We start from the raw sequence: 18,078 nt of genomic DNA on the forward strand, positions 1-18,078 counted from the left end.
TAGAAAAAGAACTGCAGGAACTCATTAGCATAACTCATTAGCATTTGCCACACCCCCTGACATCACCAGAAGTGTGTCAGAAGGCAACACCCACCCCTCAGGCCCCTTTCCCCAAAAATCTCCAGGTATTTCCTGAAAATAAAGCAGAATGAACTCAAAGCAGCTTATCCTCCTCTGGAGATCCAAGCCCAGCAGCCCAGTTTGCACTCACTCACTCTCTCTCTCTCTCTCTCTCTCTCTCTCTTACAAATGAAAATAAAGCAGTAGAATGAATTCAAGCAGCTTACCCTCCTTTTGAGGGGAGGCAGAGGGGAGGAAAACTAATCATGTGGGCGGGGCCAAAACCCACATGACCACTTTTCAGCTCTACCGGAATGCCGTTCCGGAGCGTTTCCCCTCCAAATGAGCCCTGGTATTATCTAAATAATGTAAAAAATACAACAACCCAGTGTTCTATCTCTTTTCCTTAATCCCCAAAGGCAGTGGTTGATTAAACACCTCAGATTTGTCCATTATTCCATTATCATATTGCGTTTTTATCATCAGAGACTAGCAAAATATCACTCGGGATTAGGGATATTATGAATTTCTCCCATCTCTGCTGATTAAACTAGAGGGGGGAAAAAATCTCCATTTCAATTTTTGTTTCTCCCTGGTGCCAATCAAATCCCGGTGCGTTTATTTTAACATAACTTTCTCTTTGCTTGCACTGAGTTTTTACACATTTTTCAAGACGATATATCTGTCATGGCCTATAAATAGCACACAAATGGTGTGGAAACAAATTAATTGGGGAACACCAGTGCTAACAATGGGTGGAACAAAAACAAAAAAGCAAAAACAAAAACCAATGAAAAAGAGCATATTTATACACCCTAACCTAGGTTGGATTGCAGTTAATATATTTTTTTTCCTGTCAACCATGATTAAGTTACTTGAGAAGGTCCAAAACCACTAACTCTTTGTCAAGCTAGCAAAATCTAGTGTGCTGAAAACATTGTGGCAGGGAGCCATTCAAGCAGACTTTTTCCTGCTTTTTGGAAAGCTTACTCTAAGTGCAATGACTGATTAGAAGGGAACATGAGTCACAACAACTGCAGCTTTAAAAAAATGAATAGGAAGATCTGTCAAAGGGCTGATTCCCATTTATCCTCAGTTGAGTGGCAGTTTCACAATGTGTGTCCCTTCCTAGTCCATTGGAAGAGTGGGCCTTCCTCTTCGTCTACTGCCTTCCCCTTTCCTAGCATTATTGTCTTTTCCAGCGAATCATGTCTTCTCATGATGTGACCAAAGTAAAATAGCCTTAATTTTGTCATTTTAGCTTCTAGGGAGAATTCAGGCTTGATTTGATGTAGAACCTACTTCATCCCTGTTTAACAAATCCTGAGTCCTGACCTGAATGGCCCAGGCTAGCCCAATCTCATTGGATCTCGGAAGCTAAGCAGGGTTGACCTTTGGTCAGTAATTGGATGGGAGACCACCAACAAAGTATAGGGTTATAATGCAGAGGAAGGCAATGGCAAACTACCTCGGAACATCTCTTGCCTCGGAAACCCCAGGAGAGGTGGCCATAAGTCGGCTATGACTTGAGGGCACTTCATACACACACTATTTAATGTAACCATTCACACACTGAAGGTTTTGTCCCAGTTCATACAGGAACCCAAGAATGAAGAAAAGTCTCTAGGTGACTGTAGCAGTCCTAACAATGCCAGTTGCTTCTCTGTATAGCATTTGCCCTCCCACAGTTTCTCCAATACTGCCAGAGTTCTTCTGGGCCCCTACAAAACAGATACAGACAAATAAGCAACAGCACCACTGACAGCTGGTAGGGATGTATGGATATTGTATGAAAGTTTATAAACAGATTTTAAAATTCTGGTTCTGCAACCTTTATTGGACTGAGGACACTTGGTGAGTGTATGTATGACCAAAATGGGAAGGAAGTGTTATATGCTCTAGCTGGACAAAAAACAACAGGCTTCAAGAGAATTATAAAATCTGTTTTCTTAATGATTACTTCCTGGAATCTAAGAGTCCATTGGATTTACCATCTGAGGTGTTTGTCTAGGTCGGAAATCAATACCAAAGATGCATCTTTGAGCCAAGGCCTATCACATGGTAAGCAGCCTCCTGCCTCTTATTAAGACAAATATGAATTCAATTTGAAAACACCAAAGCAATATATATAAGGCTTATAAGACAGCTATTTCGCTGTCTGAAGGCTTCTTTGTGAACTGGGGAGATGGAAAGACTGGTTTGAGACATATTTCAAATGCATAGTTGAACCCACACTTCAGGTATTAAATATTCCCCAATGGGCCATGTCCACAAATAAAAAGTATGGAAAATCCTGTCGACTCTGCCTTCATCTTTCACTGCTAATGATGGTTATGGGGAGGGGAGGGTTTCCAAGTGCCTGCCAGTAGCGGGCAAACTCCCGGGGGTTTGCCCCCTTGCCCACCAATCTGCCAGTGATCGGCAGGAGGTACTAAGCCTCCCCAGAGGTCACCCACTACCAGCAGGCACCTCAGGAACACATGTGGCATGTGCACCTCCAGGGGGCGCAACAATGTCACTTCTGGAAGTGATGGTAGTGCTCCTGTGCTTTTCTGAATTGGGGATCTTGTGTGTGTGTGTGTGTGTGTGTGTGTGTGTGTGAGAGAGAGAGAAACTCTTTGGAGCTCTCCTCGCAGAACTCCAAGCATCAGATCTGGATTAGCCTTATAGGAGCATATCAAGTCTTTTTTTCTGCATTTCCATGCTGGCATTCCTCAAATGTGACATTTAATATGAATGGCTGTGGGATTTGTTCTGATGTTTCTAAAAGGTACAGTAACTTTTGAACATTCTGAAATACTTTCATTGTTCAAAATATTGTTATAATCTTTTCTCCCCTGTTTTATAATTCTATTTCCCATCCCTATAATATCATGTTTTCTGTAGTTTTCTGTTTTATAGGTTTAAAAGAGAGTGGGGGTGTTGAAAACTATTCCCCCTTCTGATGCATTAGGCATCATAATACAATGCAAAATGCTGCATTAGAGTGGAATAAATATAAAAAATTGATTTTAACAAAGGTACAACACCGTGGGTGTCATAGTGTAATAGTTTTATATTGTGCTGTTTTAAAGCAAATCAGAGGCATAACACTTTAAAACTCTGGGAAGAAAATTATTTAAGTGAGAAAAATTAATTTTTTGACAAGTATGTGACTTACAGTGCAACCCGAAGTAAAGTTGCAACCTTTAGAATAGTATACTAGGGTTTAGAACAGTATAACTCTGCTTAGGATGCCAGTGCAAACTGTGAGGGTGGAGGGCTGTGGCTGTGGCTCGGTGAAAGAGCCTCTGCTTTGTATGCAGAATGGTCCAAGGTTCAATCCCCAGCATCTCTAGTTAAAAAGAATCAGGCAGTAGGCAGGGCCAGATCGACGGGGGGTGGGGCAGGGTGGGGCAGGGGGAGTAGTCTGCCCCTGCACCACCAAAGAGGGGACACCGGGCGCAGCTGCCAGCCCTGGGAACGTGCGAGCAGCAGGACAGGGGGGGTGCACTTGCTGTTCACCCCCTGCTCTGTGGGGCAGGCGAAAGACAGCACAGGTGAATGGGAGGCCACCCATGCCATTCACTTGCCCCGCAGGACAAGGGGCACACGGCAAGCCACCCCCTGTCCTGTGGGGCAGGTGAATGATGCGGGCAGCCTCCCAGACACTCACACTGCTGCCGCCAGCTCTGAGGTGTGCCGGGACGGCCGGCTTGCCGTGGGGCAGCACGAACCGCCCTGCATGACGATATCACGGAAGTGACATCATCACGCAGCGGTGGGAGCGCACGCACGCTATGCGTGCAAGTGGTCAGTCTTCAGTTGCCCTGGGTACCAGCAACCGTAGATCTGGCCCTGGCAGTAGGTGATGGGAAAGACCTCTGCCTGAGATCCCGGAGAGCCCCTGTCAGTTGCATGACTGGACATGTCCAAAGCATATGCTGAAGAGAAGTATCTTGTTAGTTACAATGCCAATAATTGGACACTTTACTTAATCTTTTATTATAAAGGCACTATGATGTTTAATATACCCTAAACAAATATGCAGATATTATTATTACTAATACTAATACTAATACTAATACTAATACTAATACTAATACTAATACTAATACTAATACTAATTATTTATTTATTTCAGATCCTCAGTCTTCCATTCCTGTCTTAATGATTTTGGTGTTTTGTCTGGTTATTCAATTAATTGGACAAAATCAGAGTTTACGTCCCCAGGAGACAATATATCATGGAATGTATTTGCTAATGAATATTTTTGATTACATCCAGATGTCATTACTTATCTTGCAATACTGAATCCAAAAAAAATCAAGTACATGATTACGCTAAATATGTTGTGTAATAATATGCAGGGTGTTTAGGCTAACCAGATTGGTTAGGGCAGGAAGCCTTCCACTGGCAAGTTTCTTTGCTAGTTGCTGTTCTGAACAGTGGTGGGTGAAAGATGAAATAAAAAACAGTGACATTGTTGATATCACTACATCTCAGAAGTGAAAAAGAGTAGCTATAGGAAATGCCAAAAACTCTATGGTTTTACCATAGAATTTCTGGCAATTCCAAGAGCTACCCTTTGTTCCTGTCCCATGTCCCCACTCTACTCTTCCTGGTCGTTGACAGGCTCAGGTTGACATGGTTCAAATAACTGGTCCTTCCTAAAGTGTTTTGGGTGGTCTTGGACAAGTCATTATTACCTCTCAGCTGAACCAATTTCATAGGGTTACTTTAAGGATACACAATGGGACAATACTATGTGTTCCTCTGTGAACCTTGGAAAAACGGTAGAAACATAGATGCTGAAAACTTCAACATGAACATGATCAGTATTCAAAATTACCATGACTGAGCTTATAGTTACAATTAAGATGCATCCCTTACCTGGATGTCTTATCATTTTTGTTTAAAGTTTGAAGCGAATGCCACATTGGGCATGTTTGTGTTTTCATAACTGTTTCTTCTACCAACTTCCCTACCTAAATAGCTTCTTGTGATATAGAATCAGGAGAATTTGAAGACAGAGAAGCACTTTGTCATGATGGATAAGAGTCATGCAGTTGCCCAGGGAATAATAGGTCTTCTCCTGAAAAAATGCCTACAACTATCACAAGGTACTGAAAAAAATACATATATGAATTATCCCAGTCTGGACAGATATGTTCTCATGAGGCAGTATGAGAATGAAGATACATGAATTGATCCAGATCAGGACATTACCATATAAGGGATACAAGACAACATCTTGCAACTGTAAGTCATTAACTGTGAAAAATGTTGTGCATTTAACAAATGTGACAAACAGTAGACAAGGAAATGGTGGTGGTGGTGGTGGTGGCAGAAAACAAGGGGGAGTTGTGGGAAAGCAGTATTTGGTCAAACATGCAAAACTGTTTTCCCTGCTTCTTTTGAGACCACTTTTACCCCAATCTTATTTTTAGAAGCCAATTGTGAGTTGCCTTTTTCCTTCTGCGGAATGTTTCTTTCAGTTTTGTTTGTCCTGTCCACTCTCATCCACCTCCAATTCACTTTTCAATGATTGGTCTTTCCTTATCATCAACCACGCTCTCTGTTCTTCCCCTCCCTTCTCATGTTCTGCAGCTTTCTATTGCTTCCTGTTTTGTATGGGGAACAAATGGCAATTATCAACTACTAATCAGAGAATCCCCATAGTGGCAATTCTTATACATGAACATTTATCTGCTACCAATTTGGGGATCCTAATACATGAGGATCCCTCTGTCTGACTTCTTATAATCCCTAAGCAGCATTAGGGAGATTTTTTGGTGTTCATTTTCATCTGTTCAAGCCCTTGGAGGAGTTCCAATATTATTATTTGGGCTGCTTCCTTTTTTGCTTGGCTTTTCCCCCTCTTCTCTCTTTTCTCTCCCTTCCCTGTTTGCCTACCCGCTCATATGTCATGTAACTTTCAAACTGAAAAGTCAAGTGAAATTTCCAGGTGATTTGCCTACCTGCAGGAACATCTCTCCCATTATGTCCTGTGCAGGGTGTTGTGCTCTGCAGACAAGCAACTCCTGGTGGTCCCCAGCCCAAAGGACATCCATCTGGCCTCAACTAGGGCCAAGGCTTTTTCTGCCCTGGCCCCAGCCTGGTGGAACGCTCTCCTGCTCGAGATCCGGTCCCTGCAGGACCTGTTACAGTTCCACAGGGCCTGTAAAATGGAGATGTTATGCTGGTCCTTTGGCTGAGGACTAGCGGGTGTCCCCACCTCTTCCACATAAGACCACTACTTTTGGGAGGGACTGCCCTTGGCCATGTGTTATGCCCACATGTAAGGCCTATATGCAGACTCTCAACTGTTTCTTTAAGTAGCCTATGGATAAGGCACCTGGACTATTTTAATGACTGTCTCAGGATTGCTACTGATTTTATAGTTTTATGATTAATTTATTGTATTTTACGGATGTTGTAAACCGCCCTGAGCCCATTCATGGGGAGGCGGAGTATAAATCAAATCAAATAAATAAATAATAATAAATTTTATGATTCACTTGCTTGCTTTTCTCCCTTTGCACTTGCAATTTTCAGCTTTTTATTTTAAATTTTTGCTCTGCCTCCACACATACCCTCTTCTTTGTTTACATTCATTCTTGCCTACTTTGAGTATGATTTATACTGAGGGCAATAGAAATTCATTTTCTGCCTTTTTTACTTTATACTGAGTGGATTAGGGGAGAGGGAGTAAGATCCTATGGGAAGCTTTGTGGGGTGGGGCAGATGTAGTGACAGTCGTGAGGGAGAGGAAAGAGTGTAAATTGAACAACTTGCCCATTCTTCATATACACACTGACACACTCACACAAAGCATTTGCTGTGGCTGTTCATGGAACTGGGCTTGATCACTGGGAAGCATCCCAAGGAATTCATAAAAAGCTGGGATTCACAGCTTCTGATGCTTGCTCAGCTGGTCTTTCCCTCTACCCCTTTCAGAGCTTGGCTTGGAGATGTCAGAGAATCCCCGAAGCTTAGCTTCCCTCCCCCCTAAATTTCAGAGAGAGAGGGTGCTGGAGGTGATGAGAGGGGGAAATCAGGAGACTCCCTACCCCTCGGCTTGGTTGGATCTTTTAACCTAAATTACGCCTTTACATCATTAAAAGCATACGCAAAAAAATTAAAAGGGGAGAGGGAGGTGCTGTGACACCATCAATGACAAAAACACCCTTGCTTGAAAATCCTGATTATTTAGGCATGTGTGGAAGAAAATAAATCAACTCCAGAACTGTAAAAATGCAGGAGAATGGCAGATGGGCAAAAGAACCGCACCCAAACTGATTCTTATCCTTGTGGATCGACTGCTAAGAAAATCAGGAGTAAGTCTAGCTTGTGGGAAAGCCCTTTGTCTGACTACTTAGACAGTGCTGATTTGTTTTATTGAAAACCAGCAGATTCAGCTCCGATTCATCTTGCCAGATGTGAACACAGAGCTGGAGAGCCAGTTTGGTGTAGTGGTTAAGAGTGCGAGACTCTAATCTGGAGAGCCGGGTTTGATTCCCCACTCCTCCGCTTGAAGCCCACTGAGTGACCTTGGGCTAGTCACGTCTCTCTGGAGCTCTCTCAGCCACACCCACCTCACAGGGTGTTTTGTTGTGGGGATAATAATGACATACTTTGTAAACCGCTCTGAGTGGGCATTAAGTTGTCCTGAAGGGTGGTATAAAAATTGAATGTTGTTGTTGTTATTAATGTTGTTATTGTTATTATTGTTGTTGTTGTTATTATGGGGTGTCTGGTCATGAGCATCTTCAGCCTGTTCATTGGATTCCTTATTATGTATTACTTATTTATTTATTTATAGTCCACCTTTCTCACTGAGATCCACAGCAGATTTCATACTGCAAGTGAATGCAATATAATCAATAGTGGGGACATTCACAGAGCAAAAATACAAAATGGCCAACAGAACATTCTATGAAAACAGATGCAACAGGGTTTTGTAGCAGCAAATTTGAAAACTGGCATGAAGCCAAACACAAAAATAAAACCTTTCTGAATTAAAATGTAAGAAATTAACATGACATTTTTAGCAATGTTGAACTACCCAGTAGGAATGTAACTACAACCGCAGACAGTACCCAATAGTTTAGGCTATAGTTCCTGTCCCTTACCAAGGTATCTTTTTGGCCTATTTCTTATGACACGGCCCTTTACTCTGAGTAGAAAGCCCTCCTGAATAATTGTCTTGCATAGTTTGTAGAAAGCCGGGGGAGTGGGACCTTTCCTGACCTCCTCAGGCAGGCCTTTCCACAAGGTGGGAAATACCACAGAGAAAGTGCATGTACAGGAAATTGTTGATTTAGCTCATATGCAGGGTGGTATCTTCAGAAGGCCCCATTCTGATGAGCAAAGTTGCCATGGTAGAACAGAAGGGAGGGAGACAGTTGCACAGATATGAGGGGCCTCAGCTATGAAGGGCTTTGAATGTAATAGTCATGACCTTGAATTGAGCCCTATAAGTGATGGGTAGTGTAGCCAATGGGGTGACTGCAGAATGGAAGTGATATGCATGCACTGTCTAGCTCCTGAAAGTACATTAGCTGCAGCATTTTGCACCAGCTGGAATCTGCAAATTCTCTTTGATGGCAGGCCTATGTAGAGTGAATTACAATAGTCTAGTCTCGATGTTACCAAGGCATGAATCTAGGCAGCCAGATCAGCCACTTTGAGGTAGGAGGGCATCTTTCAGACTAGTCTAAGTTGGGAGAAGTCCTATTTTGCAGCTGCATTTACTTTCTTCTTGAGCAGAAGTGCTGGGACCAATAAAACCCCTAGTTGATTCACTGAGTCAGCCAGGGTCAACAGGACCCCATCAAAGGTCAGAAGCACAATGTCCTGTAAGATATCTGCTTTTACAACCAGCATCACTTCCATCTTGTCTGGGTTCATTTCAATTTGTTTGCTTTTAGCCAGTTGATAACAGCTGTCAAGCAGCGACTCAGTACCTCTACAGCATCACCAGGGGATTTAGATAACAAGATATAGAGCTGAGTATCATCTACATATTGACACATCCAATTCCATAGCTACAAATGAGTTCTCTTAAAGGCTTTATATAAAAGTTGAATAACATGGGGGATAAAATTGTACCTTATGGAACCTCACAAGAAAATTCTCACACTAAAAATTGAAATAGCAAAAATAACTCAGCAGGGATGTCCAATATCACCACTATTATTTATTATCACGTTGGAAATACTGGCTGTGAAAATTAGGCAGGACACCAGAACTGTTGGAATAAAAGAAGGCAAAAAAGAATATAAAATGAAAAGTTATGTGGATGATGTTATATCAGTGACAAAACCAAATGGCACCTTGAAATATGTGATGGAACAAATATTAAGATTTGGGCTATATTCTGGATACAAATTGAACAAAAAGAAGACTAAAATATTGTTACTATCAACAACCAAGAGGAACAAGAGGGGATAGGAAAAAATAACAGACTGTGTCCTTACCAGAAAACTAATTAAATATTTGAGGATAAATGTAAAGGATTAAAAAGAATAAGCCTCCCTTGGGAATAAGCTTACCAAAGATGAGAGTGTCACCCACCTGAGTAGAGATGGGCACAAACCTGGGAAAAAATGAACCATGTAGTTCGTAGTTCGTCACGTTTCATGAACCACGAACTTTCACAAACCTGCTCCAGTTTGTGAACATGTTCATTTGGTTTGTGAAAATGTCACATCCAGGTCAGCAAATCATCACTTCCGGGTCAGCAGAAGGTCTGCAGGAAGTCCATCCCCTGTTGCCTAGGAAACTGATTGATCGGCACGAGGCTGTCTGCAGCGATGATAAAAAAAGCGAACCAAATGAACCAGCCTAAAGTTCATGGCGGTTCGTCAGAAATGGGCTCTGACGAAACGCCGGTTCGCGAAACATGAACCGGCCTAGTTCGTCGCGAACTTTGGTTCATATTTTGGTTTGTGCCCATCTCTACTCCCGAGGATTAGACAATTAGACAAGCAATAGACATGAAAATACTATATTCACAAGTACATGAAAAGTACATCAGTGCATATAGTGTAATAAATAGTGAATAAATAGTATAATAAATAATCCAATAAGTAGCCACTAATTTTCTAAACAGTACTCAGAATCACACTATAAAAGTTCTGTCAGTTCAAACAACTTCAGTGACTGTTTATGCTTTCTCCTTTCCAGGTCGAGAGAACAGATCAACTGTAGGGTCTTAACAGGCACCAGGTAAGTAATTATTTTTGTCTGTTTCAATGTACTAGTATAACACTGTTATTTCTGTATTTCAGACATGCCCAGAGGATGCTGTTGGCACAAGCTCCCAATAGACCACCAGCTCCATTTGTTTCGTCATGCTTTTTCAAGGGCTGCTTTGATTATTTACACAAAATCAACCTAAACAAGAAGATAAGCTAATAAAAGTCATCTTCCTAAAAATTAATACAGATTATATATGTCTCTTGAATGTTACTTACAAAACCATTCAGTTTACAGCACCCAGATGTCTCATGTTCCATTGAAGTGATGGACAATACTCCTGTAAATTAAAGGCAAACCACATCTATTATATACCAAACGCTATGGATTCACAATTTCACATTTAAAGGGGCCAGTCCATAACAATCTCTTAAAGGTAATGTGTCAGATCCCAGTCCTGATTTAGCCCTTTAGAGGTTCTCAAATCAAGCTCAAATATCTAAAAAGCCTCATGCTGTAGCAAAAACCTTTTCATGGTTTTCATGGGTTTCCCCGTTGGTACCTCTAGGACCAAGAATCGCATGTCTCTTTCACTCCTATGTCGTTGCTGATAATGGGTCACTAGAGGTTCTTCCAAATGTTGATTCCTGATTTTTGACAAATGCTCCTGAATCCTGGTTCTGATTGGACATGTGGTGCTCCCTATATAAATCATAGAACAGGAACATTCAATTATATAGACCAACCCTGAGGTGTTACAGGTAGAGAAATTTATCAAAGTAATAACCTAGCCGGTGCTCTGTACTTTTTAGCAAAAGAGAGGAACCTACTAATCAACAATAAAGAAGGTAAATAAGTTGTTAATCTCTTTTTTAAAAGATTGCTTACAGATAACCTAAGTATACAGTGTGTGTGCCATCAAGTCACTTCCAACTTATGGTGACCCTATGAATGAAAATCCTCCAAAATATCCTATCATCAATGGCTTTGCTCAGAGCTTGTGAACTGGTGGACGTGGCTTCCTTTATCGAATCCAGCCATCTCATTTTGGGTTTCCTATGTTCCTACTGCCTCACACTTTCCCCAGCATTACTGTCTTTTTCAGTGAGTTTTGTCTTCTCATCATGATGTGACTAAAATATTATAGCCTCATTCTCATCATTTTAGCTTCTAGGGAGTCTTCAAGCTTGATTTGATCTAGGATCCAATTGTCTTTTTGGTGGTCCATGGTATCCACAAAACTCTCCTCCAGCATCACATTTCAAATGAATCAACTTTTTCCTGTCAGCTTTCTTCATGTCCATCTTTCACATCCATACATAGTAATGGGGAATACCATAGTTTGGATTATCATGATCTTGGTCCCAGAGGGACATCCTTATCTTTAAGGAGCTTTTCTAGTTCCCTCATGGCTGCCCATCCAAGTCTCAATCTTCTTATGATTTCTTGAGTACTGTTTCCCTTTTGGTTGATTATTGAGCCAAGGAATAGAAAATCTTTAACAATTTCAATTTATTCATTGTCAACCTTAAAAATTTCTAATTACTCAGTAGTCATTACTTTTGTATTCTTGATATAATCCTGTTTTGGTACTTTCTTCTTTAACTTTCATTAGTAGTTGTTTCAAGTCCTCACTATTTTCTGCGAATAAAATAGCATCATCTGCATATCTCAAATAGTTAGTGTTGTTTCCGCCAATTTTCATTCCAGCTTCTTCTAAATCTAATCCAGCTTTTCTTATGATTTGTTATGCATATAGGTTGAAGAGACAGGGAGATAATATATATCCTTGCCTGACACCTCTGCCAATCAGAAACCATTCTGTTTCCCCATGTTCTGTCCTGACAGTAGCCTCTTTTCCAGAGTATAGGTTGTGCATCAACACAATCAGATGTTGTGGCACCGCCATTTCTTTTAACACCATCCATAGCTTTTCATGATCTAAGCAGTTAAAAGCTTTGTTGTGATCCATAAAACAGAGTGATTCTCCTCTGAAATTCCTTGATATGCTCCATTAGCTAGAGTAAATTTGTAATGTGACCTCTGGTGCGTCTTCCTTTTCTAAATGCACCTTGAACATCTGGTGTTTCTCTTTCCATATACGGTAAGAGTCTTTGCTGTAGAATTTTGAGCACCATTTTGCTTGCTTGGGAAATTAATATGATGGTCTGATAATTGCTGCACTCTTTGGCTTCCCCTTTTTTTCGGAAGTTGAATGATTGAGCATTTCTAATCTTTTGGCCATCATTTCATTTTCCATATTTGTTGACAGATTCTTGTTAAGATTTTGATGGACTCAGTTTCTGTAGTTTGAAATAGGTCTATTGGTATAACATCTACTCCTGATGATTTATGTTTCCCAATTGCTTTGAGTGCAACTTTCACTTCACCTTCTAATATTTCAGGTTTTTCATCGAGTTTTTTCTTTGAATGAATCTGTCATCCTTCCAACTCTTCTGTATAGTTCTTCAATATATTGTTTCCATCTTTCCTTTATTTTGTCCAGGTCAGATACTGTATTTCCTTGTTGATCTTTCCGCATCCCTATCTGTGGTTTGAATTTCCTTTTGATTACCTGGATTTGGGGGAACAGATCTCTTGTTCTTCCTTTGTTCTTGTTCTCTTCTATTTCTTTGCACTGGTTATTATACTAGATCTCTTTGTATGCAAGTTGTTGAAAAGCTTCATTTAGAATTCTGATTCTAGTTCTGTCACCTTTTACTTTTGATTCTTGTCTATATTTAGCAATTTTTAAGAGTTTAATCTGCCATCCATCTGGGCTTCTTCTGTCTTTTGGCTACAGGAATAGTCTTTGCACATTCTTTCTTGATAATATCTCTGGTTTCAGCCCATAGTTCTTCCATGATCAATGAAACTCAATAATGAATTAATGCTAATCTGTTCTTGACATGGTCTTTAAATTTTTCATATTTAGATTATATTTTAGATTATATTTAGATTATATTTTGGCACTATGATTCTTTTAGTGTTTTTTCAGCTCTATTCTAATTTTTGATATTAACAATTCACGGTCTGTACCACAATCAGCTCCTGGTCTTGTTATAGCAGAGAAAATAGAACTTCTCCATCTTCTGCTTCTGATTATGTAATCTATTTAATTCCTATATTGGCCATTTGGTTATTTCCATGTATACATCATCTATTCAGTTGCCTGAAGCATGTGTTTGCAATGAACAAGTCATCGGCTTCATTAAATTCTATTAATCGATCTCCTGCTTCATTTTATAATCCTAGTCCAAACTTCCCTAGGTGTGTAATCAATTTCTTCCTGGACACTTGCATAAAAGCTTTCATTTTTTCCTCCTCAGTATCTGTATGCCTTCCATGAAGTCTGATTGAAATTAATTGGTCAGACTTTGCATTATAGCTCTTGATGGCTTGTGCTATGTCTCACCTCAGTATTAGAGCAACACCGTTTCTTCTGTCATTTCTGGAGTAAAACACTTTGTAATTTTCTGACTGAAAATGTCCTAATCCAGTCCATTTTAGTTCACTCCCACCCAGTATTGCAATGTTTAAATGTTCCATTTCTCATTTTACGATTTCAAATATACCTTGATTCATACTTCTCACATTCCATGTTCCAGTTATATGTGTCACACAGTTTTGGACATTCCTTTTGAATCTATTCACATCAGCAACTGGATGTTCTTTCAGCTTTAATCCAGTCCCATCATTAAGAACAGTGCTATTCGAACTTGTTGTCCGCTCTTCCCTAGTAGCCAATTGTGTGGCATCCAATCTGGGAGTCTTATCTTCCAGCACTATAACTTCTTTCTTTTTGGATTGTCTTATCATAGAGTTTTTGAGGTAAGAGATGATCAGAATTGGTTCACTATTGCCTTCTTCTGCACAGTATTAACCAGGGTTAGCTGAAGTGACTGCCATTGTCTGTAAAAGATCCTCTGCCAATGTTAATTTCCACTACTGCTACTGCCCAGTAGCTATACAGTACTGCAATTTTTATCTGTTCTGAAAGATTAAGGTGTTGTCCAATAGTATTATCCTATAGGTAATGGTATAAATGAACTGTGGGTTTTTTTGCTTCTTTGAAGAAAAAATAAATATATATTTTAAGATAAAATCAGAGTTTTATAAATAGTGGCTTGTATTCCACCTAGAATTTCCCCAGGCACAGTTTTCACAGGTCAGTGTTCATCAATGCCCCCTTCTCTGGCAGCTTACAACACTCCCTGAAATTCTGCGGGAGGACCAGAGATCTCCAGGAACAGATTGTGGGAAATTGGTAAAAATTGCCCTTTCCTCCCACCATGAAAATTTTAGACGGTGTCTGAGTACAATATATTTTTTGCCACTAAAAAGGCAAGAAATGTTGACAGAAGGCATTATCAAGGGAAGTAAGGCTTACCTCCCTTCTTCTTTCTCATCTTGGCAACTAACACATGATCACCTTTGCACATATGGTCCAGAACAGTAGATACTTGCAGAGAAGGAGAGGAAATTCTTGACTGAGTAAATGTATAGAAAGTGCACATTTGCTACCTGTGGAAAATAACTGATTACAACTGTGCGCCCATCTTTGCACACCTGGCCCAGAGCAAAAGAAACCTGAATGCTCTGGGGAGGAGATACCCATTCCATTGGGTGCACAGGAGATACATGCTCATCTCCAGTTGCAGGTACTAACTGGTGTTCTGGTGCAGAGTGGTAAGCTGCAATACTGCAGCTCAAACTCTGCTCATGACCTGAGTTTGATCCTGGCAGAAGTTGGGTTCAGGTAACTGGCTCAAGGTTGACTCAGCCTTCCATCCTTCTGAGGTCAGTAAAATGAGTACCCAGTTTCCTGGGGGTAAAATGTAGATAACTGGGGAAGGCAATGGCAAACCACCCCGTAACAAAAGTCTGCCAAGAAAATGTCATGATACAATGTGCCCCCGTGGTTAGTAATGACTCAGTGCTTGCACAGGGGACTACCTTTACCTTTTACCTGCAGTATGTAAGCATGGATAAGGAAGGGAAAGAAAAAGAAATAGGAAAGATGAGGGCTCCCTTGATGATCCCTTCCTCCAAATCCTATAGTATGAGAATCATCCCTGTGATATTCCCATCCCACCGAAAAAGCTGCATCCATGATACAGAACAAGGATATAGGACTAAGATTTGCCCCCACCCCCCAGTCGAAATGAAAGGCAGACACAAAGCTTGGGAATAAAATTGGGCCACTTTATTGATTACAACATAACTTGTCACTACAGCAAAGGATCTAGCGAACTAGCAGTACAGTTCAAGCACTGGGGTCACCTTGGACCTCCGCCTTGACCTGTCTGGGCAAGCCCCCACTGCCCCAGGAGTGAGCCATCTGATGAATGGCTGTACCCAGTGGCCAGACAAATGGTTCCCCCTCCAAGTCTGCAGTACCTCTCCGTACAGCAGGAGGGCCTTACTTGTACAGGGGAGCCACACGGCAGTCTGCCCTTGCCACTGGCTACTGTACAGCCCACCAGCTGCTCTGGACACACCCCAATTGCTCACCAATGAGGATGTGCCAAGGAAGTCACCAGCCTGCTCATTTTGCCATCCTAACTTGCCAATGCCAAGGGTCAAGCCTAAGCATCCTCTGCAAAGGGGAAGGAGGCAGACAGGCTTATATGCCCTTAGTACCACCCTCCCCAAACAAGGGAAACTGCCTTGCCTTCATCCGCGGTGGCAAAAGTGGTCTCCACCCTAGCCGCTGCATTTTTGGCTGAGAAGGGGCCAACTTAGACTTAGAGAGTCAGTGTGGTGTGATGATGAGAACGTCACCTAGGATCCAGGAAACCAAGGTCCAAATCCGCACTCTGTTATGGAAGCTTGCTGGGTGACTGTATTATCCATGGTTCAAAAGGATTCCAACAAGCAATATTCATGAACAAAAGAATGCAGATTTATTCAGCAACTATACAGCAGAAATAATAATAACAATCTTCCACCCACCCAGTAACCTTTATAAGGAGTCTCAGCAAGCAGTCCTTCCAAGCAGGGTGTGGGTGTGTGCTTCAAAAGCCAGGCTGTCTTCCAGGCAGCCATGCCAGTCCTTCCAAGAAACCAGGTCAGTCAGCAGACAGACTAACCTTCTGAAAAGCTGGGGCCTCTCTCTCTCAGAAGTTTTTCACCCTTATCTAGCCACCCTTCCCATCACCAGGTGCTTGCAATTTACAGTGCTGTGTAGAGGTTAACTCCCTGCTGTCCTGAGGCTGCTATTCACACGGAGAAGGGCTGTGTGGCTCACCACCTATCTCCTTGTTATTGCAAAAGTCTTCTGGCATTTTCCACTACAGTGACCTTGAAACAGTCACTCTCTTACAGCCTAACCCACCTCACAGGGTTGTTGTAAAAATGGAGGAGGGGAAAACAATGAAAGCCAAGTTTGGTCCTTATTGGGGATAATGGCATGGTAAAATGAAGGGCATAAATAAAAATAAATAGCAAATGAAAAACTCACCTCATTTTTTGGCAGGTGATAGGAAGCAGCTGAAAAATCTAAGCAAAGCACAAAGCTAAAATCTTTGCATTATGTTAGATGAAGTGCTGAAGATATCATCCTTACATCAACTTTTATTTGATGTCTTTATTAATGATGTAGAAGAGCGAGCAAGCAGCACATTAATTAAACTTGCAAATGATGCAAAGCTGTAAGGTGTTGCAGATACCAGAGATGGCAGGGAAATAATACAAAGGAATCTGTGGCCGTTAAAAGAATGAAAAGCCATAAAATTAGATTAAAACTGGAAAAAGAATGAAAGTTACTGTAATAAATCTGTGGAAAACTATTCAGAGTTAATGTAATGGAAGGCTAAAAAAAGTTATATTAAAAAGACTCAAGTCTGCTAGAGAATGGCAGGCCACAAAACAATAGCCAACTCATTTTTCAGCAAACTCTAGAAATACTTGGTTGAAAATATGGAAATGATTTATTTCTGCTAACAACATTCCATAGATCCTCCAGAATGGCTTATAGAATAGGATAAAATCAACTAAGAAATATTATCTAAGAGATGTTGAGAGGCAAAGCAGATCAAAGAACATAATTGAATGGCAGAGCATGTGTTTTGCATGTATACCATAAAGACAAAAAGACTGCAAAAGATTCCTTTGACATAATCCTCAAAAGTCTTGTCCCCTTGTCTTTTGGAGGTGAGTTGAGTAGCAACTAAGAACAAGGCCTTTTCAGTTGTGGCACCCCACTTATAGAATGCCCTCTCTTTGAATGATGACGTAGTGCCTTAATTTTTTTTTTCTGAGGTTTCTTAGGTTGGTGTTTTCTTCCTCCCCTGTATATTGTGGTTTTGATTTTAAACTTGGTTTTTATTTCTGCTGCCACATTGCTGAGTTCAGTGTTTATTATTGTGTCCCAATTTATTTTTTTGCTGCTTTATATATTTATTAACATATTGCCTTTCTGCCATTGCTGTCGAGGTGGCTTACAATTCAAAATACCACACAAAAGGAAAAGAAAAAATAGAGGAACGAGTAGAATAACTCACCACTACCTCTTGAATGTGGTTAGTGAATGATCTTTATTATTGTGACTGTATTGTTCTTAATATGGAGTGATTCTGCACACGTTGGATAATGCACTTCCAATTCTCTTTATAGATCATTTGGAATGGATTTTTTTGTGTGTGGAACAAAAAATCCACCTCAAATGATTGATAAAGTGCATTGAAAGTGCATTATCCAACGTGTGCAGAATCAGCCATGGTATTGTTGATTCCAGGAACCAGTATTTTGGTTGTGGGGTAAGATGCAGGTGTTTAAATAACTAAAAATTAAATATTCCGCCAATAAAAAGCACCAAGTAAAAAGACCCCAAAA

This window comes from Eublepharis macularius, chromosome 8 (assembly GCF_028583425.1).
Source record: "Eublepharis macularius isolate TG4126 chromosome 8, MPM_Emac_v1.0, whole genome shotgun sequence".
Lineage (NCBI taxonomy): Eukaryota > Metazoa > Chordata > Lepidosauria > Squamata > Eublepharidae > Eublepharis > Eublepharis macularius.